General features: G+C 49.1%; 1 long non-coding RNA gene across 1 annotated transcript; it reads right to left on the bottom strand.

Annotated features, from left to right (window-relative positions):
- Positions 1 to 360: 360 nt before the first annotated feature.
- On the bottom strand, positions 361 to 22,743 carry LOC141374485 (uncharacterized). Its single transcript, XR_012381412.1, has 3 exons — positions 22,620 to 22,743; positions 11,939 to 11,990; positions 361 to 2,531 (listed from the first exon to the last, which is right to left on the bottom strand). It is a non-coding gene; the product is annotated as an uncharacterized lncRNA (long non-coding RNA).
- Positions 22,744 to 22,795: the final 52 nt, after the last annotated feature.

The raw sequence follows: 22,795 nt of genomic DNA, 5'->3' as shown, positions 1-22,795 counted from the left end.
ATTAGTATAGCATTTTCCTGAGATCTGTGAGTTGTTCTAGTGAATTATCAAACCTGAAGGGGTAGGGGTGCCTGGGTGGCTCAGTCGTTAAGCATCTGCCTTCAGCTCAAGTCATGATCTCAGGGTCCTGGGATCGAGCCCCGCATCGGGCTCCCTTCTCCGTGGGAGGCCTGCTTCTCCCTCTCCCACTCCCCCTGTTTGTGTTCCCCCTCTCGCTGTGTCTCTCTCTGTCAAATAAATAAATAAAATCTTTAAAAAAAAAAAAAACCTGAAGGGGTAGTGGGAAGCCATGAATTTGTAGCCAGTTGGTTATAAGTGTTGGTGGCCTGAGAAACCCTGAGCTTGCGCTGGTGTCTGAAGTGAGGGCAGTCTTTTTTATTTATTTATTTATTTATTTGTTTGTTTGTTTATTTATTTATTTGACAGAGACATAGCAAGAGAGGGAACACAAGCATGGGGGAGAAGGAGAGAAGCCGACTTCCCACCGAGCAGGGAGCCCAGTGTGGGGCTTGATCCCAGGACCCTGGGACTATGACCTGAGCTGAAGGCAGACGCTTAACGACTGAGCCACCCAGGCACCCCAGAAGTGAGGTCAGTCTTATGGAGGACTGTGCCTTTAACCTGTGAAGTTTGGCCTAACTTTGAACAGTTAGTATCAGAATTGCGTTGCAGGATCTTTTTGCATTCCTTGCCCTAAGCTTTTTTTTTTAAAGATTTTATTTATTTATTTGACAGACACAGACACAGCGAGAGGGGGAACACAAACAGGGGGAGTGGGAGAGGGAGAAGCAGGCTTCCCGCGGAGCAGGGAGCCCGATGCCGGGCTCCATCCCAGAACCCCGGGATCATGACCTGAGCCGAAGGCAGACGCTTAACGACTGAGCCGCCCAGGCGCCCCATGCCCTAAGCTTTTTAATCTGGAAACCCATTCACTCTGTAATTTTACATATTTTTTTTTTCTGTAATTATATTTTTGAAAAATCTCCCCCTCCACTATTTTCTTCTCTCTTTCTGAAACTCCTGCTAGCCTTTTCTTATCTTCTCTCTCATTTCTACCTCTGTGTGTTTCCTTTGACTTTTTGGGAGGTTTCCTCAACTTCCAATCCTTCTATTGATTTAAAAATTTTTTTGACTATTACATATTTTTAATTTCCGTTTCTTAAAAGATTGTATTTGTTTATTTATTTTGAGAGACAGAGTGCGCATGTGAGCGGGGGAGAGGGGCAGAGGGAGAGGGAGAGAACCCCAAGCAGACTTCCTACTGAGCACCGAGCCCAATGCGGGGCTTGATCCCATGACCCTGAGATCATGACCTGAGCCAAAATCAAGAGTTGAAAGCTTAACTGACTGAGCCACCCAGGCGTCCCTCTTGGGTATATTCCAGTAGTGGAACTGCTGGGTCATAAAGCAACTTTATGTTTAACTTTTTGAGGAACTGCCAAACTGTTTTCCACAGTGGCTGCAACATTTTACATTCCCACTGGTAATGTATAAGGATGACAATTTTTCCACATCCTTGCCAACACTTGTTATTTTCAGTTATTATTATTATAACCATCTTGTGGATGGGAAGTGGTATTCATTGTGGTTTTGATTTGCATTCCTCTAACAACTAATAATATTGAGCATCTTTGCATGTGTTTATTGGCCATTAGCATATCTTCTTTCCAAAATGTCTATTCAAATCCTTTGGCCATTTCTTTTTTTTAAGAGAGAGAGGAAGCAGGGGATGCAGGGGCAGAGGAAAAGATAATTTCAAGCAGGCTCCATGCCCAGCGCAGAGCCCAATGCGGGGCTTGATCTCATGACCCTGAGATCATGACCCGAGCTGAAATCAAGAGTCAGATGCTTAACAACTGGCTGAGCCACCCAGGCTCCCCGCTTTGCACATTTTAAAATCAGGTTGCTGGTCTTTTTTGTCATTGAGTTGTAAGAGGTCTTTATATAGTCTTGGATTCCAGACCCTTATCAGATACATGATTTGCAAATATTTTCTCCCATTCTGCAATTGTCTTTTCATTTTCTTCACAGTGTCTTCTAAAGCACAAAAGTTTTTAATTTGATGAAATTAATCTATTTTCTCTTTTGTTGCTGTGCTTTTTTGGCATCATATGTAAGAATCCGTTGCTAAATCCAAGGTCATGTGGATTTATTCCTGTTTTCTTCCAAGAGTTTTATAGTTTTAGCTCTTACATTTAGGTCTTTGATCCATTTGAGTTAATTTTTGTATATGGTGTGAGGCAGGGATCCAGGTTCTCCCATTTGTTTCTTTCTTTTTTTGTATGTGCAACCATCACCACTAATTCTAGAACATTTTCATCACCCCCAAAGGAAACCCTGTGACCATTAAACAGTCATTAATTCCCTTCCCTTGTGAGTTTATAGTTTTTTTCCCCAACTCACTGCCATTTGTGGATTTTCGGGACTGAGTTGAGTGAAGTTTCAGCCAGAAATCTCCTCTTCCTTTCAAACTGCAACAACTCTCACTTTCATTAGGCAGATTCCTGAGCCAGATGCTCTGAGAGGGTTTTCTGGAGAAAGGAAATTTGATCTGAGCCTTAAAGATGTCTAGAATTCCAGTGGAAGTTAAGGAGATAAAGGTGAGAGAGGATGAGAAGGGAGAGTTGGGGAGAAGGAAGGGGGAAGGAAGGGAGAGGAAGGACTCTGGCGCCAACACCAGAAGAATTTAATCAGATAAAAATCTGGTTTCTTATCCCTTGTCTGTGGCTCTATTACTTCTGCTTGAGTTTCACCGAAAAGCAGTCCTTTTCTTAGAACCCTAAGGAATGTGGCCTTGTTTTGAGTGTGGTGAGAAAAACGTTCTGGAGATTCTGTTTTGTTGTTTTTTTGTTACGAGATTTTATTTGTTTATTGGAGAGAGAAAGACAGAGATAGTAAAATAGAGCAGGAGCAGGAAGGAGAGGGCGAAGCAGGCTCCCTTTTGAGCAGGGAGTCTGATGCGGGGCTCAATCACAGGACTCTGGGATCAAGACCTGAGCCAAAGGCAGACAGATGCCCAACCTACTGAGACACCCAGGCGCCCCTTCTTGTTGTTGTTGTTGTTGTTGTTATTGTTACTGTTTTTAAAGATTTTATTTACTTGTTTGAGAGAATGAGAGAGAGAGAGAGAGAGCATGAGAGGGGGTAGGGTCAGAGGGAGAAGCAGACTCCCCACTGAGCAGGAAGCCCAACGCAGGGCTCGATCCTGGGACTCCAGGATCATGACCTGAGCCGAAGGCAGTCGCTTAACCAACTGAACAACCCAGGCACCCCATTGTTGTTGTTTTTTTTAAAGATTCTATTTATTTATTTGAGAGAGAGATAGAGAATGCAAGCAGCAGGGAGGGCCAGAGGGAGAGGGAGAAGCAGGCTCCCCACTGAGAAGGGAGCCTGATGAGGGCCTCAATCCCAAGACCCTGAGATCATGACCTGAGCCGAAGGCAGACACTTAACCCACTGAGCCACCCAGGTGCCCCAAGGGTTTTGTTTTCAAATAACAAGCCTCTACTGTACTAATATAAGTCTTTCATAAAAGCAAAGAGCATAAGGGGTGCCTGGGTGGCTCAGTCATTAAGTGTCTGCCTTCAGCTCGGGTCATGATCCCAGAGTCCTGGGATCGAGCCCCGCATCAGGCTCCCTGCTCGGCCAGGAGCCTGCTTCTCCCTCTCCCACTCCCCCTGCTTGTGTTCCCTCTCTCGCTGTGTCTCTCTCTGTCAAATAAATAAATAAAATCTTAAAAAAAAAAAAAAGCAGGGGCGCCTGGGTGGCTCAGTTGGTTAAGCGACTGCCTTCAGCTCAGGTCATGATCTCAGGGTCCTGGGATCGAGCCCCGCATCGGGCTCCCTGCTCCGCAGGAAGCCTGCTTCTCCCTCTGACCCTCCCCCTGCTTGTGTTCCCTCTCTCGCTGTCTCTCTCTCTGTGTCAATTAAATAAATAAATAAAATCTTTAAAAAAATAAAAATAAAAAAAAATAAAAAAAAAAGCAAAGAGCATAATGTGAACTTTCAGAACGTGGGGATTACTTTCACTTTATGCTGGTTGGGCTCACGAAAGATTTCACAGGGACTCTACTTTCAGATAGCAGGAGAAACCTGTATTTGCAGTGTTTAGCGAAGTGCATGGCCCAGAGGAGAATTTTTAAAATGTCAGTTTTCTTCTGTTTCCTTCTTTGGCAATTTAAGGTAAACAATATGGATGGGGTCTCAACCAAGGCCTTGCGTGCCTGTCTGAGGAGTGTGGGCTGAAGATAATGCGCAATGAAGAATGATAGGAGATTTGTGAGTGCAAGAGTGACAGATATATCTATGCTTTGGAAAGATCATTTCTGGAAGAAGAGAGTCCAAGCATAATACAAGAGAGGGAGTCCCGAGCCCCAGCTCTACATCTAAGTGACTCCACTTTCTCATGTGCCCAACACATATGAAAGGTCCCCATCAGTGTTTCCCCAGTGGGCTATGAGTTGTGTGAAAACTTAATCCCTAATGCAAAGAGGTAAAGCAGTTTGTCTCCTTAGATATAGACCTGATGGAAGGTGTGCCCCAAGCTTGAATGGCTAGTGTAGCCAGCCTGAGCTGCCACCTGGGGGTTGAGATGGAACTTTTGAGAAGCTCTTAGAGATTAGATAATGGCTGAAACCCAGAGCTGCCCGCCCCCCCCCACCGCCAACCCCCACCCCCACCCCCGGCACTGCCCCTCAGAGAGGAGGAATGACAAGTGTCTCGTGCCTGAGGACAATTTTGAAACCATACGGACCCTCATTAAGAAACTTTTCCCATGAGGGATGACCAGCCTCATCCCCTCCCTCTGGGTTCTGAGCTCTGGACACACAGGTGGAGCGAGAGAATCACCTGGAATGACTCTTCTGTCCACTAGAGGGAAACCCAGGCTAGAGATGGAGCTGCTAGCCTGGGGACCTGGGTGACCCTGGCACAGTGTTGATGTATCAGCTCCCTGAGATCCAACTGTTGCATTTTCAAGAATCGGCGAGCTGGTTGTGAAACAAGGTCATTAAAAATTAAACTCTATAAATTGACACTTAAATTACATTAAAAACAAAGGTAGTAAAGACTACAAACTCATCTTTCCCTACTTATTTTACTATCACCTCTGTTAGATCTGCTATTGTGTGCTGCTGTCCATTTTCAACTGTGGTAGCTTGAAATTGGCCACGGTGGGATATTTGCTCCACGGAAACCTGCAAATGCTACAAATCGGGGCTTCCCCCTATCCCATGCCAACTAGTTGTTAAACATTTACCAGGAAATCACTGCCTCAGCCTCTCCCACATCAGGTCTTGTGGGGGAGGAGATGAGCTTTTCGCGCGGTCTTGCCAACACAGACACACTCAGAGATGTCCCCACGGATGAAGCACCCAATTTCAGCCGGCAGAGGTTGTTGAGGAGTATGCCAGCAGAAAGCACTGTTGTGTTGTTGCGGTGGCTTGGCCCAGAGGTCCTCACCCAGTCTCAGCCCAGGTTTTTGCCACTGAAAACCTGTTTGTGCTTATGTGCTCAGGCATGTCTTTCTGTCTGCATAGAAATGAAGTGAGGTTCTAGACCATTCAGCGCTGGAAAGCATGAGGGCCAGGGAAACACCCACCCGGGTCCCTATCCCCAGGACTGGTGTAAGTCCCTGGGCGGAAATGTTGCAACGGCTAGGCAGAACAGTGCAGCACCAAATCTAGGGATACTAGAGTCAGGCAGATCTGGGGTCTGCCACCCCCCAGCCACCTGACCTGAGAACGGCACTTAACCCATCTGGTCTTCAGTCTCCTAACTTGTGAAATAGGGCTAAGAATAATCATCATGCTTGGCCGTTAAGATTACATGAGACTACCCATGCAAAGCTCTCAGCCGGTGATTCAGTCACCTCGAAGGTGTTCCATGATGTAGAAGCTATTGTTTCTAGCTACTGTTTCAGACTTGCAGACGGATTGGGGTGGGGGCTGAATTTAAATTGGCTCTCAGTGCCCGACCACCTTGATGCTCTGTGTGTCAAGGAGGGATTGCGGGCAGGGCGGGGCCAGGAGGCAACACATCCGTGGTGGTACCGCGGACTGACTTGCCCCAAGCGCACAGCCGGGAAGTGCACTGAGAGACTGGAAACCAGTCCTCGGGCCTGGACGCCAAACACCGGGTGCCAGGCAACGGCCCCTCCTCCGTACCCCGCTCCGCCCCGCCCACCCCGACTCCAGGGCTGGGGCGTCGGGGGCGGGAGGGCCCGCAGCCGGACGTCCAAGGTCCGGGGCTGTGTGCAGGAAGCGGCGGCCGGGGCTGTCCTGGAGCCTCAAAGCGGCGGAAGGGAGGGAGCGGCCAGCACCTGCATTGTGCGAGCCCCGCTCCCCGCTGGCCCTCCTGGGACCCCCCGGCGCGCGTTCCGGGCGTCGGCTGCTGGGGCAGGCCCGCCGGCTGTCAGGCAGGTAGTAACTGGGCAGAGGGAACTAGAGCTGCACGTTCATTCATTTATATATGCATCCATCAATTATTAAGCCGAGGCAGGAGCTGGAATGCAAAAACAGTCCGTGATCCCAAGGACTCTCCCAGTTCGTGACCCTCCCAGACCGCTCTGCGGTCAGATGGCTGGACTGGAATCCTGGCTCCTTCACTCACTAGCTGTGTTACTTGAGCAAATTACTTGACCCCTCTGGGCCTCAGCGTGTGGAGTGTTGGATTAAATGAGTTGCATGTGCAGCATTTGGAACCAGTCTGGGACTGGTAAGCATTCGTTAAGTGTAGGATTTTTTTTTTTTAAGATTTTATTTTTAAGTAATCTGCACACCCAACGTGGGACTAGAACTCACGACCCGGGGATCAAGAGTCATGTAATCTTCCGACTGAGCTAGCCAGGCGCCCAAGTGTAGTTTTTTTTTATAGTTTTTATTATTGCAAAAGATCATTTCAAGAGCCGTGTGGAGGACACACTTAGAGGGGCCCGAAGCTGCATACTGGAGGCTGAACACTGGTTTTAAAATTTTTTAAAAACTGATTGCTAACATTTAAAATTGTGAGATTTTATCTAAAACTCAGATTTTGGCTTCTTTTAAAAAGACTGAAGGTCTGGGAAGCTTGTGTTTCTTTTTCTTTTTTCCCTTTGGAAGCTTGTGTTTCATAAGCCGGTATTGTATTATGCTAGAGGCAGTCTCATTTCTTTGTACAGTATTTTTGTATGCCTTTTGCAAAGTGGTGTTAATTATTGTACCAGAAAAAAAAAAATCTCTTAGGCAATCCCCCTGTGGCAAAGGTCTGCAAGACAAGTTTATTTTGAAAGGCAGATTATTGTACTTAAGCTGTGATCATTGATTGTCTGATTTTAAAATGTTGCCTTCTGGAACATGTTCTTCTTCTAAAAGATTTCTCAAACATGTCAGAATGAGGCAGTTTATGCCATTCGAGTGCCCTGAACCAAGGAAAAGATCTGTGGGTCTTTGAGTTTTCCCAGCTAGGCTAGAGGCCAGAAGTGATGGTGTGCAAGATGTAGACACCTTAGCAGGAAGTAGGGCAGAGATGGAGGAGCAGATAGGTGGAAGGGATTTAGAGAATAGAACTGCTGGATGTGCGATGCAGAGGCCAAAGAGGAGACAAGGCCTGGGAGAATGGGTACAAGGAAGACCCATTCACTGACTTGAGGGTCCAGAGGACTCCATTTTAGCCACGTGGGGTCTGAGAGTCTGAGTCTGTCATCAGATCAGTGGGATATAGGGGGTCTGGTGCTCAGCAGAAAGAGGGTGACACAGGGGGCCTGTGGGTATGTGGGGAGAGCAGGAGGCCCAGGATGGCCCCTGAGGACCTGTTAACATTAAGGGATTAAGGACATTTAAGGGATTAGAAGGATGTTAAATTTTGTTTAAGATTTTATTTAATTGAGATAAAGAGAGAGAGAGAGTGTGAGCACAAGGGGGAGGGTGCAGGGAGCAGCAGAGAGAGAGAGAGAAGCAGGCTTTCTGCTGAGCAGGGATCCCAGGGCTTGATCGCAGGACCCTGGGATCATGACCTGAGTGGAAGGCAGATGGTTAATCGACTGAGTCCCCCAGGCATCCTGACTGGAAGGGTGTTAAAGGAAAAGAAGAGGAGCCTGGGAGACTGTGCAGGGTCCAGGTGCCTCCCTGGGTGGCCTTCACCTCTGTCCTGAGGGACCGGACCCCTCCTCAAGACCTCCCTGCACAGGTGGACTGAGGAATAGGTTGGGAGGAGGGAGTCTGACCGCAGCCTGCTGTAGCCCAATAGAGGGCGAGGTGGGGCAAGACCCCAGTCTGGTTCAGGACATCTAAGGTCCTCCAGAAGTTCCTTTCTTCCCCCAGGCTCACTTGGTGGGCCTCTGGGACACTGTTGGGAAGAAGAGTTCAGAGGAGGAGCGCAGCTAGGTGCACTTCTTCCCTCTCATGCTCTCTCTCTACCATTCTCTCTCTCTCTCTCTCAATAAATAAATAAAAATCTTTAAAAAAAAAAAAGTGATCACCAAATCCTGTCAATCATACTCTCTCCACGGATCTAGCATCTATCCCCTTCTCTCCAGTCCTGAAGTGACTGCCCAGCTTGGACCTCACAGTCTCCTGCCCTGGCTATGACATCAGCTTCCTCCTTGGTCTCCCTGCCTTCCAGTTCTCCCATTCCCACCTCGAGGCCCTTGCCCACACCAGCAGCCAAAGGGCTCTTCTCAAACACAAGTCTGACCTCCTCTGTTTCCTACCCGCCCTTTTTTAAAAAAAAAAATTTTTTTTTTTAAGTAAACTCTACTCCCAATGTGGGGCTCAAACTCACGACCCCGAGATCAAGAGTTGCATGCTCTACCAACCGAGCCAGCCATGTTTCCTACCTTCCCAATCCCCAGCTCCACTTTCCTGGGCTGAAGTCTCCCACCTTGGTTACAGGTTTCTCTTGCATTCCTACAAAATTTTCATAAGCTGAGATGCCATAAAGAAGCAATTGCCATTAATTGATATGGAAAAATTCTTCAGCATTCCCAGACCCCCAAAAAAGCCTCTGTTAGGCTTTTCTGATATGCTTACTTTAGGGCACATCTTGCTAATGTATGTGCAAAATAAATCACGAGAAAGCACAGATGCTTACCGCCACAGTTCAAATCTCTGGTGGCATGATGCTCAGCTGCTGAGCGTCCTTCCCAGGGAAGGAGCTTGGCGGGGCCACTCTGGCTGTCAGCTTGATGCGAAACAAGCACTGAGCGCTCTTTTCACCATACGCCATCTTTTAGAAAAGTGAAAATCCTCCTCGGATTTCTTCGGTTAGCAAAAACAGGTACTAATGTAGGTCTTTTGTAAAAACAAAAGTGTTTATTTAATGCAAACTTTGGAAAAGCAGGGGGTATCTGTAGCTCCAGTGAGAAGGAGGGAGAGCGACGGGGAAAAGACCAGAACAGAGCCCCATGTGGCCCATCTGCTTCTGGGATTACCCCTGCCCTAGAGCTGCCTTGCTGTGGCATCCCGGCCCCACCTCAGGGCCCTGGTGCTGTAGGGACATATAGTCCCCGGTTCCAGGCAAGACCCTACCACTTACTGGCTGGGAGCCTTCGAGCACCAACTTGGGCCCCGATTCTCTTGTCTATAAAGTGGGACAACAGATGATGTGCAAATGATAGGACACAGTGCTGTGGAGGGCTGGACAGGGTGCCTGGCACCGAATGGATGTCAGTAACTGCCAGGGCCTTTCCTCTCTGCTGTTTTCCCAGGTCCACTGGGTCAGCTCCTGTAGGCACCCTGCACATTCCATGGTGCCCATTGCACAAGGGCTGTCCTGCCACTGTGACATTGGTGGGCCTGGCCCAGTCTTGCTTCCAGGCTTCTGGCTGGGACTGTTGTCCCCAGGGCATCTTGGGCAGTGGGGGCAGAGCGAGTGCACCATACTGGATACCCTGCCCAGAACTCCGTGTCCCTGACGTCAGGGGCAAACATGGGTCCATAGGGTACTGGGGGAAAGGCTGGTCTTCCTTCTTCACTGTGGACTGAGTATATGTATTTGGATTGGGGAGGTAGGGGTGCTTCCTTCTCCCCTTCTCCCTTCCCCTCCCTTCCTTCTCCCTTCCATCAAATCTCAGAAGGCCAGGGTTCCTATGGATAAGGGAACCTGGGGGGCCCTGTACCTCAAACATAGGAACCGACATCACTGGGGGTCTGGGTGTGATGTGTAAATAGGTAAGTGAATGTGTAGGGATGGATGTATGGTATGTGTAGACATGTTAGAATACCACGTGTCACCAGTATAGGTCTGTATGCAGTGGGTGCGGGGCTATAAGTGATGTGGGCAGCTGGAGGGCTGTGTCTACACGTAGCACGTACTTAGTGTGTGTATGTGACTTTTGCGTGTGAATAACTGTACGTGGGGCGGTAGATGTAGATCTGGGTCCATGGTCTGAGCGATGTGTGTTGGTGTGTCTGTATTTGATGTGTGTGTCTTGTGTGAATGGGAACAGGGGGAGAGTGTGAACTGGAGAGATCGGTTAGGCAGTGGAGAGATGTTGGTGTCCTTAGGATTCCCTGCTGAACTCTCTGAGGTGGCCCGGCCAAGGTCATTGTCTACCTGCTGCAAGAGCAGAGAAGGGCAGTAGGGGCAGAGGCAAAGGGGGTTGGGTCTATTCTCCAGAGAGCCAGACACTCCACACCCCGCTGACTATCTTGCCCTGACGTCTGAAAAAAAAAATTAAAAAAACCCAGGGAAATAAACACAACCTTTGGAAGCCCTGGTGATGTGTCTGGGGAGGATGCTACAGCTGGTAGTTCATGTGGACAATGTCCTGCCTTTGACCAGCAGTGGAGGCTCGTGAGGCCAATGGCCTCGCGGCCACTGACTGCTCCTAAATGATTACCTCGGTACTGTAGCCTCACTCCAGAACTTCCAGAGCCTTCCTGCCGAATCTCTGTCCTTCAGAGTTCACAAGGCACAGGTTCCTAAAGATAAGAGAGCCCTGCCCACCCCCTTGCCCCAAACATAGTAACCGATATCAATGGGAGGTCTGGGTGTGATGTGTAGGTGAGTGAATGTGTAGGTATGGATGAATTTGTGGCATGGTGTGTCGTGTCGCAATTGCAAATTGGCACCTCTTGGAACTCTGGGCTGGAGAAAGAAAGTTAAGGGACTTCTAAAGCCAAGTCACACCTAGGCTATGAATCTCTGGAGAAACCTAAATTTAACACAGGTTGGCTCCTTCCTGCCCCACCTCCAGGTGTGTCTCTTTCCTCAGAATGGGCCATGACTCTGCACCCCCTCAAAATGACTCTTTAGATAATGTGATCTTGTCTGCATCTTCCATAACTCCCCAAGATGCACGCCATGCTGGAGACACCTTGAACCATTTGCATTTCCAAGAATGCACTTTGTAGCCCACAGCCTAAAACGTGCTACTCCACTGGGCTAACTCTGATTCATCCCTCAAAATTCAAGTGTCCGCTCTTTGGGGTACTTTCTGAGGCTGAAACTACTATCTATTATTCTGCTTGCCCTTAGTCATAAAACCCTGATTTTCAGCTGGGCACATAGCTGACCTGGAATAAAAACCATATTTCCCTGAATTCCTTACAGTGAGGTGTGACTCTGTGACTAAGTGCTGGTCAACTGCTTACGGGCAGAAGTATTTTGTGCAACTTACGGGAACTGTTTTAAATAGTGTGCTGTTTTTCACACCTTCCTCCTTCCAACTGACTGGAATGCAAACGTGAGGACTAGAGCTTGAGCAGCCATGCTGGCCAATGAGAAAGAAGCATCATGTTCAGGATGGCAGAGGATGACTGAGCAATAAAACAGAAAGCACCGGGCTCTAATGATGATGGAGCCACCATATCAGCTCTGGACTGGTTATTTCCAGGTGATGTGGCTGTGATTTGCACTTTTCATCACCAATAGCCAAACCCAGGCCTAGCTGATACACTTTCCTGGTATCAGCTCTCTCTGCCAACACACTCCATTCCAGTTGCCTAGTTCAGTCTGCTTACCTGACTGTCAGCTCATGAGGGTAGGGTCCATGTCATCTATCAAGCATGGTGCCTAATAAACCAAAAAAATGTCAGTTGTATTAACAACTGTGTGAAATACACATTCGGGCATCCAGATTGGGTGAAGCTGTAGATCGGGGAGTTATGAGTATAAATGTGGTCACTGACGGGGTGGGAGAGGAGGAGTTAAAGAGAAGAGAGGGTTAAAGGAAGAGCTCTAACATCTAAGGTCACGTTGAGGAGGAGAAGCCCTAGAATGAGGCTGAGAAAAGCCCACCTGGGTCTGTGCCAAGGCCAGCTCTGCCCAAAGTTAAGGGCACTAGCGTTGTGGGAAGCAGTGGTCAAGGGCTCAGGGTTTTCGAGTCCAGGACATCCAGGATTCCATCCTGGCTCTGCCATTCACTAGCTCTCTGACCTTAAGCAAGTTAACTAACTTCTCTGGGCCTCGGTTTCCTTATCCGCCGACGGCAGGTTAATAAGGAACTTACCTCATGGGGTTGTTGTGAGGTTAAAATTAGAGAATTCACGTAAACCACCTAGCACAGTGCTTGGCATAGAGCGAGTGGTTAACAAATGCAGGTGATTATGATTTTTGCTATTATAGTCTTTCTTGCATTCATTAACTTACTTAACAAGCAAGCTCTAGGCATTCCTCCACATGTGCCCAGGGCTTCAGCCAAAATGTATTTCCTGATATTTCCTAACACTTACCATGTTCCCTTACCCTCTTTGGCCTCACACATGCTGTTTGCTCTGCCTGAAGTGCTCTTTACTCCCCATCTGCCTGGCAAGCTTGCCCTTCGAGCCTCAGCTAATAGCTCATATCCTTACGGGACTTGCCGAGACTTCCAGTGCTGGGTTAGATGCCGCCTCGGGGCTTGCATATGACCAGAGCCGTCTCGTTGCGTAACTCCAGCGGGGAACCTGTCATACAGACCCCTGGTGTTGCGTGACGTGGCAGCCGTACCCCTATCACTCCCTGCTTACCTCTAGCACAATTTTTTTTTATCAGACTTTTACTGTAATTCTGTATTTACCTGTTGATCTCTCTCTAGACTCTGAACTCCTCAAGGACTCTGCCTGACACCGAGTCAGAGTGCAGAGAATGGTCATCTGAACAAAGGTATCCTGGCCTCATCCCTGTGTCCTGGGGTTCCCAATCTGGCTGGGGAGACAGAAAGAAAAGGCATGAAACACGTCAAGAACAGAGCATGCCCTCTGCGTTTCAGATAGAGGCTTTCCCAGGATGGACAGAGCTCTAAGGGAGGATGCAGTGGTCAGAGTGGGGGACAGGGGCTGATGTGAAGAATGAGTATAGGGTCCCTGGGTGGCTCAGTCCTTAAGCGTCTGCCTTCGGCTCAGGTCATGACCCCAGGGTCCTGGGATCGAGCCCCGCATCGGGCTCCCTGCTCGGCGGGAAGCCGGCTTCTCCCTCTCCCACTCCCGCTGCTTGTGTTCTTGTTCTCACTGTGTCTCTCTCTGTCAAATAAATAAATAAAATCTTAAAAAAAAAAAAAAAAGAATGAGCATATATGGGGAGACCCAATGCCCCACAGTTCTGGATTGCTTTTCTCAGTGTGGGAAGAATTCTAGCCCTCTACCTCCCGTGATTTTTATCCGGCCCAAACTGAAGAAAGTTATCTTTTCAAAGCTCTTACAAGGGCATTATACGTCCAAAAGGGTCTAGTATACGTTGATGCTCTTTGCCAGGCCCCTTGTTATGCTGGGTCACGGCCTGAAGCAAGATAAGGTACCCAGAGGGTCTGACGTTGCTCTAAAGCTTAATTTGAGTTAACTCTACCATGGGCAGGGACCAGATTATGGGGCCCTTAAGAAAGTGTTTCTCCTCCTCAACATAGATTTAGATTATGTCGTTGTTGAAAATAAACACTTGTGTTTTGTAGGCGTGTGTATGTCTTTGATCTGCATTTAACCACTCTCCTGCCATTACCACTCACCCCAAAAGGCCAAATCTGAACAATGAGGAGGAGGCGTAGCTCATCACTTCTCACCAAGTGGAAAGATCTTAAAGAGACAGGACACTAAGAGTCAAAATTTCCAAGCCCATCCTGGGCTGTTTTGGTGAAGGCTATTTGCATGTGCCCCTGCATGTTCCTGCTGTAATATTCTTTTAGACCGAACAACTCAGACTCTGGGAAGTGTACTGTTAAGTGTCTCTTATCCTGTTGATCCTATTCCATGTGGCCTAGGGGGTGAGGTTTCCTGAACAGAGACTGATGGAGATTTTGCCCAGGGGAGAACTGAAAATGTGGTCTCTTTCAGTGGGTGTAAGGGAAGGAAGATCTGAGACAAGAGAATAAAGTTAGGAACTGAGTGTACTCACAAGGGGACATCCTGTTAACAGGTTTTGGTTGTTTTTCCCTTGGGCAGTCATGCAACATGCATAATTTAAAATGATTTCTTCTACCCACAGGAATTCCTGCCCCTTCAGTAAAGTCTGTCACATGGATGTGGGCTTTGCCTTCATGGCAGCCTCGTGGAGTGAGCATATTCAGCAGTGGGGCTAGGGAGGAGTCCTGCAGGGTGGAAGGCTCCAGAGCAGACACGGGAGGAAGAGGACCTTCCCTGAAGGGGAATAAAATGTAGAGCAGTCCACTGTGAGGGACAAGGCAGTCAGGGTGAGGGTCAGGGCTTTGAGTAATGGTTTAGGGGATGGGAATGACCTCTTCTGGGGACTGAGAGCTTCAAGCCCATCTCCTGGCTGGAGCAGAGGGTGGGGCGAAATCTCGGGAATGGGGTAGGAAAGGTGGGGGGTGGGAGCCCCTCCGACAGTCCCAGCCCCTGTGGTGGCTTGCTTTCCCACGGGGAGCCAGGCTGTGAGCTGTGCCTGTGCATCCTCACCGCTCTCTGCTCTGTGGGAAGGTCCTTGATAGCAAGCAGGATGGCTCATGGCCAAGTGAGGACACTTCCACTTGCCACTGACCCTACCCTTCACCTCTCATTTCTTACTGATGGCCAGGGAAGTCCTTGGAAAGCTCATGGAAGGCTACTACCACCCTCACTTTGGCCCTGTTTGTTAGGAGAAGGGAGCAAAGCTGAAAGTGCCCAGAAAGGAGTGGGGTGAGCAAAGAGGCTTAAGAATTTGCTACTTTCCCTTTGGTGGCCTCTTGCTCCCACCCAACATAAGCCCAGAGCCTGGAGTTGAGAGTAGAGATCATAGTTTACTGCCTAGGATTTAGAATACAGCTCAGTGCAGCCCCAAAGTCCGGTTCCAAGCTTGGAACCCAGAGCCCAAACAAGCCCAGCCCAGGTCCGAAGTTCAGCTTGGAATGCAGCACTAAAGCCCAGAACCCAGAACTCAGACCACCAAGCCTAGAACACAATTCAGTTCCTCAGTTCAGACCCAAAGTCCAGCCAGAGCCAGAGAACAGATCTCCGAACTGAGAACCAAGTCCTGAGCCTTTAACCCAGTTCACAGCCTAGAACCCAGGGCCAGGGGGCCTGAAGCTCAGAACTCAGAATTCAGACTAAAGTTAAGTCCAAAGTCTAGAGCACAGAGCAGCCCAGAGTCCAGCTCAGAAGCTACCCAAAAGCCTAGAACCCAACACAGACCCATCTTAGCTCCAGGAGGCAAAGCCCAGCCTAATATTTACAGGGGGCCTAGAAACCCACACCCAGCCTAGCAGACCATTGATGTTCCTCCTGGCGGCAGCCCTAAAGGGAGAGATCAAGGCTGCAAGGTGAGGAGGAGGAATTCCAGATTTCAACCCTAGTCCTGGCAGGAGGGGCCAAGGAGCTGGTGTTTGTGTGGTGATGGGGGAGTGTTCAGTGGGCTAGGAGGCCCTGGTCTAGAAGGTCCATCCTGGGGACTCAGATACCAGGCAAAACATAGCCTGGGGCTTTCTTTGCAAGGACTACCCCTCGGAATCCCAATGGGATGGGAAGCAGTCCCACTGCTGTTGACTTGCTGTGACTTTGAGCAAGTCCCTTCCCTTCTCTGGTCTTAGTCTCCCAGAAAGGAAATCAGAAAGTGTTTTGTTTAGACCCACAGACCCAGAAACATAGAAGAAGGGCCTATTACAGATAGCCCCTTCATTCATTTAATCTTTTCATTCATCAAATATTTATTGTACACATATAATAAACAGACTTTAAACAGGGGGATGAAATGGTCGGATTTGTTTTTGTCTGTCATTGAAGATTGGATTAGAGGGGGCCGGTTAGGGCACTGTTGCAACAGTCCAGGAGATGGCAAAGTGGTAGTGCCACCTTTATAAAGTACAGATATGGTCATTTTATTCCTCTGCTCAGAATCCTCGTAATGGCTCCCCACTGCCTTCAGGATGAGGACGCAAGGCCTCTTTCCATGTTCTCAGCTTGAAGGCTTATCAATTTCCCATCCAGCAAATGCCCAGCCCCGGCTCGTTGTTACTACACCCACCATCCTCCATCACTCTTCCAACTGTGCTGTTCCCTTCGCCTGGCATGCCGTTTCCTATCTCAGGAACTCTTACTCATCCTTCAGGGTTTGACTCCATCATCACCTCCTCTGTGAAGCCTTCCCAGACTTCCATCCCTCAAACAGAATCTGGTATTCTCACGTCTGTGCACTCTGACAGATGTCTATTAGGCCTTTGCCACACTGTGTAACTTAGTCTACATATGTTTGTTTCCCTGATTAGCTGTGACTTCCTCAAAGGACAAGATCATCCATGCCTTATTCACCTCTGTGTTGCTGGGTGGGCCCAGAGTAGGCAAGCGAACCACTGACAAGGCCACCTTTATACCTCCTCCAAGTAGCTTTTATTTTTAAAAAATTGTGTGTGTGTTTTTTTTAATTTTAAGTAAATTCTATACCACATGTGGGGCTCAAACTCACGACCTTAAGACCAAGAGTTGCTTGCTCTACCAACTGACCCAGCCAGGTGCCCCTAAACTTAAAAGAAAATTTAAGGCCCTGGGGCACCTGGGTGTCTCAGTCTGTTGAGCGACCGACTCTTGATTTTGGCTTGGGTCATGACCTCAGGATCATGAGATCAATCTCCGTGTTGGGCTCCATGCTCAGCGCAGAGTCTGCTTGTCCCTCTCCCTCTGCTCTTCCCCTTGACAGAGTGTGTGCATGCTCTCTCTCTCTCAAATAAATAAATAAAATCTTAAAAAAAAAAAAAATGGGGGCAACTGGGTGGCTCAGCTGGTTAAGCATCTGACTCATGGTTTCTGCTCAGGTCATGATCTCAGGGCCCTGGGATTGAGTCCCGAGACTGGCTCTGCACTCAGCGAGGAGTCTGCTGGAGATTCTCTCTTTCTCCCTCTCCCTCTGCTCCTCCTCCTGCTCACTCTCTCTCAAATAAATAAATAAATAAAATCTTTAAAAAATTTTAAGGCCCCCATGTTTTACATTTTTATTTATTTTTAATTTTATTTATTTTTGAAGATTTTATTTATTTATTACAGAGAGAGAGCGTGCATGATCGGGAGGAGGAGCAGAGGGAGAGGTATAAGCAGACTACCCTCCTGCCCCCCTGCTGCTGAGCGGGGAGCCCGATCTGACCTAGGGCTCAATCCCAGGACCCCAAGATCACCACCCAAGTCAGACGCTTAACCTACTGAGCCACCAGGTGCCCCTATTTATTATTTTTTAGAAGTTTTTATTTTAAAGCAATCTCTGCACCCAACGTGGGCCTGGAACTCACAACCCTGAGATCAAGAGTTATACGCACCCATGACTGAGCCAACCAGGTGTTCCTTGAAGTTTTTAAAAATTTTTTATTTATTTATATTTTTAATTCCAGTATAATTAACATTAAAAATTTTTTTAACCTCATATTTTAAGTTTTTAAACCCAGAACAGAAATGCTTTCCCACTGCCTCTTAAGCAAAGACATCTTGCCAATCAAAGGGAATGGACCAAGGAAAGAAATTAACATATGCTAAGAGCCAACTGTAAGGTTAGTTTTGCATACAACACTTCTTGTCTCACCTGATCCTCAGGATAACACTGTGAGCTATTATGACCGATCAAATACATGAAGTTCAGAGAAGTAAGTGACCTGCCTAAAGTCACAGAACTAGCTAGAGACAGAACTATATTCAAACCCTGACAAGACTGACTCCAGGCCACACTCTTTAAGGGCCCCAACTATGTTGTTCTCTTGCTCCTTATCAGCATGAGATCATAGGTTACCAGGAGGCTGAAGGTAGCCACCAAAAGCCAGTTCTCCAAACGCCATAGTGGATGCAGAAGCAGCCATTACTTGGTGCTAGGTTGTCTTAACCTGCTTTTTTGTGCAGATGGGTAAAGGGAGGCCTAGAGGGCAGGGACTTAGAGCTTCCCAAGGCAGGCTCTGCTTCTGCCATGCTGGCCTTAGTCCAGCAAGTCTCTTACTCTGAAAATCTTACTCTGGGAGGGTCAAGGCCAGCAAACCAAGGCAGGGCCTCCATGCAGAAACATGGTGTGAGCACATGGAGAGCCAGGGCAGAGTCCTGGCCAGCAGGGAAGGGAGAGGTATTGCTCAGGCTTCAGCCCTGACCCCTTCTTCTGTGACCACACCCTAAGCTCCTGCTCAGAGAGCACTTTGCCTGACCTTGTGGATCCTGAGGCTACCTGGTAGGTTGGTCCAACCACTGGGGCTGACTCTGAACTATACCATGGCCTCCGATGGTGTAGCTTTCTGAGACACCTAGCTCAGAGAGGCTCTCTGGCCTACTCAGCTTCTTCCACTCCATCATTCTTATCTCTCCTCAGCCGAGTCTTCCTGGAGAGTAGGGAGGTCTCTCTCTTCTGGGAAGAATCTACAACTCGGGGGAGTTTAGGATGAGAAGATATAGGGATACTGGCTGGTTGGTTTGGGGAGGCAGCAGGTGTCCTGGGGAATCTCTGGGCACTCTCCGTGCCCCTCACCCCCTGATAACTGAGGCTCAGAAGTCAGACCTAGTCCACTTAACCTAGTCCCGAAGCCCAGGACAGGGGACCTCCCTGGGGAGTGGTCTGTAGCCTCTTGTGGTCAGATGAATCAGTCTTGGGGCCTCTCCTGTCCTATAATTGCCCAACCAACCTCCAGGCAGGAACTAGCAGCCTCGCTGGTGACTTCAAGGGCCCTTAGATACTTCCTCCCCGAAGAGCCTGCCTTGGGACCATCAAGAGTCCCTCCTTCCTACTTTCTGCCCTGCCTCCTCCCCATAGGACAAACAATAGGGGTTACATGGAGAGCAGGCTGGGGCATCCCCATCACAGCAGCTGTTCCAGGAAATGCCTGCTCCAGAGCCTGCCCAGTCCTTACTACTAACCATTCCCTGGCCTCAGAGCACCACCACTCAGAATGTAAACTTCCTAGTGGCTCTCAAACTAAGTATATTTTAAAGTATGGGCTGATTTCTTTTTTTCCAGAAGTCAGGGGGGTGAGTCTGCCAGTTAGGCATGGCAGAGATCTTCCATGGGATAACAAACCACAAGCTATCACACTTGACAACTCCTTCACTTAGCACCCAAACCTCAACAGCTCTGCCTGGTAATCATGTCCTGACAGCATCCAGCTGTGCTAGACATACCACCTTGTGTAACCAGACATAAATCTAGCCCCTAGCTATTAACATCAAAATTTCTCCCCTCTGACTTAGGTGGCCTTACTTGGTGAGGTTTTGCCAAGGGTACTAATAAGGGTAATCATCATCATCATCACCATCATCCTTTTCAAGTGCTTACTCCATGCCAAGCTCTGTTTTAAGCACCCCACTTAATCTTCATGCCAACCCTATTAGACAGGTACAATTATTATCCCCATTTGACAGTTGGGGAAAGTGAGGCTCAGAGATTTGGTAATTTGCCCAAGAGTAAACTGTAATGGTAGAGATATGAAGCCAGGTAACCTGTCTCTGGGATCTTTGCACTTAACTCTGCTGCTCTGCCTCCCAAGAAGCTCTGGGGACCTGCTTGCCTCCCCCACAGGTCCTCAGGGGACTATGCAGAGGCATAGAAAGAAGCCTACCAGGCTGGGTATGGTGTCCGGAGGACATAGGCAGGTAGAGAGCGACGAGGCGAGGTGGGGGTGTGGCTCTGAAGTTCATTTGCCCAAGGCTGTGAGGTCGGGCTAGACTCAGAAGGGGTCAAGGATGGCTGGGAAGGGTAGTCCTACGGGGGGCGGGTGTCTCTCTGCCCTTCAGGAAGAAGCCCTTGTCCTCACTAAAGAATGTTGCTAGGAAGAATGGGCCCAGGTCTCTGCTCCAGGCTCCTGAGGCTAATAGAACCCTCTGCCCGTCCTGGACTAGAGCCTCAGCACAGGCCCTTGGACTCCAGGCCTGGTGGTGTGGGGGTAAAGGGGAAGGAAGGAGAGTGGCCAAGAGGGCCAATGGAGACATGTGGTCAGGAATCAAGGACATCTCTCAGTGCTGAGTTTATAACCACACTCATCATCAGAAAAGGGGGCCTCACTCTGGGTTTATAAAACTAGTCCCTGCTTCCCCTCTCTTAAGTCTCAGCTTCATCATTTATAAAACGAGGGGGGGGGGATAAAAACTACCCTCCCCGGTGGTGTTGTGAGGAGTAAATGAGATGGCATATACAAAGCACTTAGCATCATGCTTGCCTGGCATACAGTGGGTGCTCAATAATTGGGAGCTTTTGTATTAGCAGTGCTCTGCTTCTATGGCTGGTGAATGAGTGTCTCTGGAGGTATATTATGGGGCTCTGTTCCCATCAGCAGTATGGATGGTAGAGTCGAAGTTGCAAGGAGCAGCCTGGATCTAAACTTAGATAGGGAAAGAGAACAGTGAGCAACAGAACCAGCATTCAGAACAATTTCTCCAGGCTGGAATAAAGCAAAATGACATTGTCCTGTGAGCTTAAAGACATTCACACAAAGCAGAGGATGGGGAGAGACCTGACTTGACCCCAGCTCTGGTGAAAGGGATCTGAATGATTTAGTTGATCACAACCTGATGGGAACTAATCATGGGAGAGAAAGGCTCTGGAGCCCAGCAGTCTTAGGCTGCATTAACAGTGTGTTGCGTCCAGACTGGGGGAAATAATAGGCCTATTGTGCTGGCGTGGTCAGGCCATATCTGGAATCTTGCATTGCTACACTGACAGGCTGGAATCGGGCCAGGAGGGGGACCAGCACAGTTTCAGCTCCAGGTACTTGTGCTAAGCACTTCCTGTGCATTTTCTTGTTTCATACCCAAAACAACCCTACCAGGTAGTCACCATTAATATCTCCACTTTACATACGGGGAGGGTAACTGAGCTGCTCGGGACCAGCCACACAGCTAGTAAATGGAGGAGCCTGGGGCTTTTCCAAATGGGGTCCTCTTGTGCTTGTACCAGAGGAAGAAAGAGCATGCATCACTGAACACATATTTATTAGATTCCTACTGAGTCAAGTCCCAGCTAGTTCATGGGGACAGCAGTGAAAGAGATGTGGCTTCTATCTTCCTGGAGTTCACGGTCGGGGGTGGGGGGATCGAAGTCACTTGTGATACGGTGTGACGCTACAGGAGTGAAGATTTTAGGGCTGGTGGTATCACGGAGTCCACCACAGAGAAGGGAAGTCCACCACGGACTCAAACCCAGAGAAGGGAAGAGACAGAAGAGTGTTACACAGCTTGTGGTGGAGCCACGGGGGCCAGTCTGTGCCCTCTTCATGGTATTCCACTGCTTCGCTTTGGCTCTCTCTGCTCAGCAGTGACCAAGAGCTGTGTGCCAAGATGGGAGCTGCTAGGGCATATGAGGAAGCTTGCTGTGGCCATCCTGGGGTAGCCAGACCTCATCTCTCCTCCCTGCCATCAGAGATCTCAAGAAAGAAAAAAAGGAGCCAGGAGCTGAGGAATCACAGGAACAGCGGTGAGTGGCCTTTGAGAATTCCAGCAGCCCCTTCACTAAGTAGAGCAAATGGGCCCCCACCTGACCTCTTGAGTGTCTGGGAAGCCTGGGGTGATGTGGGCATAAGGGACCCCGAGGTGGTAGAAAAGCATGTTTTCTGGATCTGTGTCTGGCGTCTGTTCCAGACTCATGTCCATCTTCTTTCAAGGACCAGATTACTCAGTCCTCTCTTTCTCAAACCTTTCCTTGATTATTTCAACCCAGAGTGCCACGTCAGCCCTGTATCTCCCAGGGCTTTTTTGTTGGGGAGACATATATACCCCAGTTAGCCTTCTGGTAATTTTTGTTGAGAGGGACAGAGCAGGGCTGTTAAGAGAGAAGGCTCTGGAAAGGGGCATAACCTGCCAGGTCTGACTCTGCTACATAACAGCTGGTTCACTTCTCTGGGCATTTCCTCAGCTATAAAATGGGGATAGTCCCACGCTCACGTCGTTGCCGAGAGGACTGAATGAGAGCATGTCAAGCATGGAGGAAACTCTCCGTAAAAGGCCACTGTTATTATCATCGTGTACTAGTCGCCGTGGTCCTGTCTCCTCCCCCTGACTCGGGAGCCCCCTGCCAGCAGGGGCAGCGGCTGCGTGGCCTCATCTCCCTCCCCCCTCCCCTTCGCCCAGAGCCCCAGAGAAGCCAGTGTTGGAAAGAGGGAATGGTCAGTCTTGGGGGATGAAAGAGGGACATCAATACTGAAAGTGTCAGCGCTCCATCCTCCACCCAGGTTTGGAGGAGAGGGAGACTCGACCTGACTCCTGATTTTAAAGGGGGCGGTGGGCTTCCCAGCCCCTAGCTGTTCCTAGGCGTTCTGGGTCAGAAGTCGGGGGCTGTAGGCAAGACTCAGGGAGAACTCACTCTGGGGGACCTCGGGCAGCTCCCTTCCAGCCTTAGGCCTCGGTTTCCTCGTGCGTATCAGGTGGGTGTCCCGGTCTTCTCCCCGGTTGGGAAGAGCCCGCACAGCCGGATGCCGGCTTTTGAGAACGTGGCTCTGTGGCAGAGCTGCTGGGCGGCTTAGCCAGGCGGGAGGGCGG

Source organism: Callorhinus ursinus, unplaced genomic scaffold (genome assembly GCF_003265705.2).
Source record: "Callorhinus ursinus isolate GAN/ISIS: 27379988/994484 unplaced genomic scaffold, GSC_fseal_2.0 scaffold18, whole genome shotgun sequence".
Classification (NCBI taxonomy): domain Eukaryota; kingdom Metazoa; phylum Chordata; class Mammalia; order Carnivora; family Otariidae; genus Callorhinus; species Callorhinus ursinus.
This window is presented reverse-complemented; position numbering and strand designations above follow the sequence as displayed.